The sequence below is a fragment of the Elaeis guineensis genome, chromosome 3, assembly GCF_000442705.2.
Source record: "Elaeis guineensis isolate ETL-2024a chromosome 3, EG11, whole genome shotgun sequence".
NCBI classification, from domain to species: Eukaryota; Viridiplantae; Streptophyta; class Magnoliopsida; order Arecales; family Arecaceae; genus Elaeis; species Elaeis guineensis.
This window is the reverse complement of record NC_025995.2, coordinates 4,963,530-4,970,132: the sequence shown is the minus strand read 5'-3', so window position 1 is coordinate 4,970,132 and position 6,603 is coordinate 4,963,530. Positions and strand designations below refer to the sequence as shown.

Below are 6,603 nucleotides of genomic sequence, written 5' to 3'. Positions count from 1 at the left end.
TTAGAAGTGAGATTCGACAAAATTAATATAGTTTAGATTTAAATTTATCATTATCTTTTTATAAGACTATTATTTGAGTTTAATTAATGTAAAACTTTTAAATTTTAATTGTTAGTTAAATTTGTTAATAAATTAAATTTTAGATTTTAATTATTTAATATATCAATGCTTCGATGCATTTAATATTATATTAGAATGCATTATATATTTGTGGAGAGAGCATTCTATAAATATGCACAATCCTAACTAGCGATCTCAGGTTGGGGGGCAGTATCCAAAAAAAAAAAATCATACCAAAAATTATAGAGAAATAAGGGTTTGGATAATGAAACTAATTCTTGAAGTTAGGTTAAAGAGTGAATATGTAGACGATTTTGTACCCACAGGCTCTTTTAGTCAATTAAAGTGCTGAAATTGAATTATAAAATTAATAAACGTAAGAAAGCTAAACAAACTTATGCACGTCACCTAAACTTAATGCAACATATAAGTATTAAAAAGAACTGGGTGTTTGTTTTGGAAATTTAGTTGCCTCAGATTCTATCTAAAAAGCTCAAATAAGTTCCAGAGTTGGATTGTCCAGCTTCCTGGTTGAACTGCCAATGAAAGCGTTGGCAATCCAATAATTATTTTGGACCATAAATTCGGTCAATTCAAAATGATTCTTAGATTAGTTTTTAGATGCTTAATGATGATTGTCGGTATATTTCAACAGAAAAAATGCAACACATCTGAGAAAAACCAAATTTAAGCAAGCCTCTATGATTCAACAACATCTAATAGAATGGTAAGTGCTTCTTGGAAATCCTGCAGGATTCATGGATTGGACCACCCACTTAAGTGTCACTCAATCAACCAAATGCTTGGAAGAGAAAAAGGAAAAAAAAGACTCATGGACATCCTTTGATTCTTCCTACAGCCCAAGGCTGGAATTTGGGCAGGCTCTCATATGATGCAAGCTAGATGGGCCAGAATCCTGCAGGATCTTTATTCTTCAATCCGAATATCCAAATTCCAAATAGATCCTTATAGTCGAAACATATGTTTAAATTATGAAAACAAAGAGTACACGTCATTACCTGTCTCACATGGGTTCAACTACAAGCGTTGGTTGTGGGTCTATCTAGTAGCAGGACACATCCTATCCCCAAAATTTAGGATACAAGGAGTCATCTACAAAGGATCATAAAATTGGGCACAGGTATTAGGACACAACTGCAACTTGGGCATAATTTCCTATTATATGTACAGTCCTGGTAAATATATTCCCTTAGCATAAAAACCATATTCCCCGTTTAGTATGATTATAAGCTTGTAACCCATGGCAAGGGAATCTTGCCGGAGGGATAATAGCCGTCCGTAAAATGCTCCTTAACGAAGAAAAGCAATGCAAGACTAACGGTTTTCAGGAACATATATGCCTCGCTCACCGAGCATTAACTTGGGAGCCCACCAATAGCCTACCCTCATTTGTCACGCTGTTCATTCTTTTATAAAATAAAAAATTTATTTGAAAAAGCTATACTCCCTTAGGTAAATATTTTACGGATAATATTTAGATAAAAAAATAATTTATTCATATTTTTTTATATATGAAAAAGTGACTTTAAAATTTATTAGCATATTCTTTTGCATTACTATTTTTTTAGATAAGTTGCTAAAATTTATTCATATTTTGTATAATATCTTTTATATTTTTTTAAATTTAAAAAAAATGGATAACTGAGTTATTGGACATAGAATGATAGAGATATTAAAAATAAGAATGAGATATTTTAGAAATAAAATTAAATATTTACTTTACTGATTGATGGAAAAATGAGTTAGCCATTTTCTGGATGGATAAAATTTTTTCTTCCATTTTATGGATAAATACTCTTCATAAAAAATAATTTATTCATCTAAAAAAATATAAGGATATAGATAATTAAATTAATCAATAAAAAAATTAATCAATTTTTTTATAATATTTATCTATAAAAAAAAAAAAAAACGATCCACTGCACCGCTCCCCCTTCTCCTATTTTCTATCATCTGAGCAGACTAAACTCTTTTGGGGACCAACAATTTTGCTCATTTGTTAGCAAAATATGCAGTCGAAACTGTCCGTAACTCCACTTGGTCTCTCTCCTAGTCCCAATTCTTTGCCTTAAGGAGCAAAGCTAAGTTTCTATGCCAAGGACATTTTTAATGGAATGAAACTAGCCTAAGGACTCTTCCAACAGCATCCTCCGTGCACCTTTGCAGTCTATGCTTTCACTTGGGGAGAGAGAAAGAGAGCTTTTTCATTCTGGGAATTGAGAAATTGTTTTCCTTTTTTTCTTTTTTTCTTTCTTATTTAGGAGAGAGTTTGCTAGCATGTTATGCACATCTGCACATGTAGATATGTCAACATTGGTGCATGGGCCAACTAGTAAAGTCAAGGCATCATATCAATATCTATGAAAATTAAGCAATGCACTGGACACAATCGTATGCATTACACCACATATACACACCTATATCATACCAATAACCTATCGACAAGGTATGTATCCACCATATGTACAATATGAATGAGCATTCCCACACCAGGCACACAATAAGAACATGATATGATTTTTAAATTTTCCAACAATATCACATGGTAGAGTATCAACAGCCCGATGGAGCATCAATACATGAATATTGCTGCTTAATTTGTGACATAAACTATTGATTAGATAGTTAAATTTTTTGGCTTGGAATAATCAATATTATGCAATTTCACATCTCACTTTTGTTACGACCTCGAAAAATCAAAGCTGGATAATAGATGATTGCTTTATATTAAAGAAAACACAAAGTTAAAAGGGACATTTGCCACTTGCAATAACAATAAAAAGAAGAAAAAAAGGGATTTAAGTGTCTCGCCAGAATCACCAATGTATTTAAGAACAACCATCTAAGACTTTCCAAAGTTTTGAGGGGCAACTTACAACAAAAAATGTGAATACATTAGTGCTGGTTGATACATATAATCAGCATGTAGTACTAAAAACTTTTCTTACACCTTTAATAAGTAAAAGAAATGAAATTGCAAGCAAATTAAAAAAATATATATACGAATGAGGGAACAACAGAACATGAATAAATTTTTTTTGGCCAAAATCAAAGAACATTAAGTACCGCTTTTGGTATGAATACCAATATAGGCTGTGCCCAGTGCCAATATGGTACATGGCTTCACTGACACTTGGTACAAAGGGAACACCATGCTTCAATTCTTTACACGTCTGGTAATGTTATGCCCAGCGTCTAGCAGTAAAATACGGTGCTTAAATCCTTGGTCAAAATACTACCTGCTCAGCATTATGAATTAAAACAGTTCCCTTTGTTTCAGTTGCAGATGTATACACACCCCCAGCGGACACCACAATATACAAAAAGAATGCATCAACAAAATGATCATATGATCGGTCTAAGCACATAAGGAAACTGCCTGAATGCTATAAATATCAGAAAACAATGTCAGAGGATTAAACAGAAAATAGCTAGCGTATATTTCCATAGTCATTAGACTGCTAGATTCCCACTTAACTATATCCCATGCCGTAGGTAAGCAGCATATCCCATTTTTCATCCTAGGATAATGAATTATTGCTCCAATAGAGATAACAGGCTTGGTACTGAAGGATATGAAAACATGCACAGCATGCACAACATACAAGGGGACTATATAAAGTTAACTTGCTAAGAAACACATACTGTACCACCCTGAATAAAGTGTGGAATTAAGCATTACATGTCAGAGCTTGCAATCTAATTCTTACATATGTCATTTGGAAGTGGAAACAAATAAAAGGAAATATAGACATGCAGTCGGTTCGGGGGCCCTGATCCAAACCTGATATGACCTGCTGGAGAGTCAGGATTGACCAACCAGTACCTAGCCAAGAAACCCAACAGGTCAAGTTAGGCGGGTCAATCGGATAGAGGGGTCTAATCAAAAATTGCCATCCTTACCTCAAGGGTAGGTGGGAATGTCAAGAAAGAAGATTCCAAGATATACCTCTCTTGGAGATCGCTTTTGTATACCCAGTAATTATTTCACTGGGATGCAGCCCCATCCTGATAAGCTCCTCAGCACTTTTGAAGTTGTCCACCAGCAAAGGAAATAGTAAAGATTAGCTCCATCACCAATCTCCTCCTGTTGGGCCTTTCCTGCCAGCACCATAATCTTGGCAGCAAGATGCTGGACCTCAAGTTCATTAACAATAGTGGCGGCATCATTTGTTACAAAGAGCTTGCCTAGATGATTGATAACCATTTTATTCACTCTGGACATGATGATCTAACTCTCTTTCTGATCTGGAGTGCTTCTTTTAGCTGATGGTCACTCTCTCCTGAGCAAAATCTGAGCCTAATTTTGTGTTCCTATTGGACTGTATTGTTGGTAGCTGAAACTTACAATTTTTATCTTAGGTTATTACTATATCTGTATTGGGGCATTTTGGAACTTTGCCTACCTTTGACTACCACATGTGACGGCCCCTCCATCTTTCATCTTGTTCTAATTTTGTGGACGATGATGAAGAATCTTTGCAGCGATGTAAGGATTTTTTTGATCTAGCTGAGCTGCAAATGGCATCGGCTATGTCTTTTGGCTGCTGTTTGGTCTCCTTCTTGACACTTCTTCTGAGTCATGTTTTTGTGGTTTTCATTTCAGTTTCTTTCTTTCTGGCATGGTCCTTGCCTTTAAGTGTGATCATAGTTCTTGTAACTTGTAAATTCTCCTTGTATATTCTGTTTATATGCAAATACATCTGGTGACTAATGGATTTATATCATTAGTCTCCATCTTTCATCAAAAAAAAAAAAAAAAAAAAAGATGAACATTTTATTCATGCCTCGATAAATTATTAAAAAAATTAATGGATACTACCATAAACCCAACCCATAATATATCCATAATCGGGTCATAAATAATCATAGAACACCATTAAACATATGCATCCACATCAAGGATGAAACTGATCATGAAATTTGGGAAAAATCAAAGTAACCTTCAAACTTTTTCTGCTCTACATGTCACACAGAAATTCAAGAGAACAACAAATGAAATCCCACCAAACCACCAAAACTACCAGCTTTCTTCCCAATGTTCCAGAAAAGCAGGACGCGATAAGGTACACTAAACCAAAGTCAAGCATGTAGAAGCAAATACATTCCATATAAAATGCTTGAATTGGATAGTAAAGATCCGGAAATAAATTAAGAAGAAGCATTTTTCATCCATAATAAACCATTCCCTCCACCTGCCAACCAAACCAAAAAAGGGAAAAAAGAAAAGAAATGAAAAGATCTCGAGGTATCAAATCAAGTACAACGGTACTCGTTCACTAGATAATCTGAAAACAAAACAAAACAAAAACAAAAACAAAAATCATTCAACCTGTCCTTGTCCGAAACTCGAGTAAGTTCCACAAGAAGTGCTGGAAATGGAACATATACAGACCCAAGAAGTAAAGCTTACAGTATCCACTCAGGTTTACAAATATGTGCGCCAAACAACTAGAAAAGATTTTTCTTAAAAAAAAAAAAACTTTACATTATTTGGAACTCGATTCTCTTTTGATTTATTTTCATACCTTCAACTGATTAAAGACAACAGAAACCGTGCATATTACCGCGACAAAAGTGAAACCTAATCACAGAACAAGCACAATGCACTCAATAGAGTCGCAATGAAAGTACCATTGCGACCTCGAAACCCTTAACAAATCACTATAGTATCAAATCTTGGACCCTAACAAATCACTATAATATCAAATCTTGGCCCAAGAAAAATTTAACAAGGAATGAGATTTTAAGCGGTGAAAACCCTCACCGTTGGGGCCGAGGGAGGTGCTAGTGACGACAGAGAGCTGCTTGCAAGCATCGATGTTCTTGAGCACCGCCTCGTCGAGCCCCGACAAGTGCTTGCCCTTCCTTGAGCATCGCCTGGATTCAGTACGGTTGCATCTGAAACACCATCTTGCCGTCCACTCCCTTACACGAATCAAAGCGAATCGAGTCGAGACGAAGGAGAGGCAAACATAGAATGCCTCAAGAGGCTGGGATCGAAATCCTAGAATCGGCCGTGCACGATCAGAAGCAAAGGAAGGGAAGGAGAAACCTGAAGAAAGGAGAGAGATTAGAAAACGTTGACACTGCCCCACTCTAAAAATAAAAGCTATCATCAAAAATTGCGGCTTGTAAGCGGCGGACGTCATCTTTTGCGGGTAGGAACCATGCTTGTTCAATTTATTTTATTAATTTTATTTATTTATATACTAAATATGGTACATATTTCTGTTACTGTTTTAAATCAAATTGAAAAAATCTTTCAGACTTTTTTATGGGGATATTCCTTAGATATTCGAGATATTCATCGTATAGCGTGGGAGAAGATTTGCCTTCTGAAATCTAATGGAGGCTTAGATTTCACTTCTTTATCTCATCGCAAATGGTAATATCTCAATCGATTGGCTGCATATTTAATCTTATATTTTCCTTTCTTTTAGGCCACGCTAATTAAAGCTAAATATTATTTTTTAAAATCTTAAATAAATTATTTTATTTTTAGATCTAATTCAATCACAT

General features: G+C 34.9%; 1 long non-coding RNA gene across 1 annotated transcript; it reads right to left on the bottom strand.

The window, feature by feature from the left end:
• Positions 1-3,046: 3,046 nt before the first annotated feature.
• LOC140856034 (uncharacterized) lies at positions 3,047-6,194 on the bottom strand. Its single transcript, XR_012139442.1, has 3 exons — positions 5,849-6,194; positions 4,031-4,819; positions 3,047-3,907 (listed from the first exon to the last, which is right to left on the bottom strand). It is a non-coding gene; the product is annotated as an uncharacterized lncRNA (long non-coding RNA).
• Between the last annotated feature and the right edge of the window lie 409 nt (positions 6,195-6,603).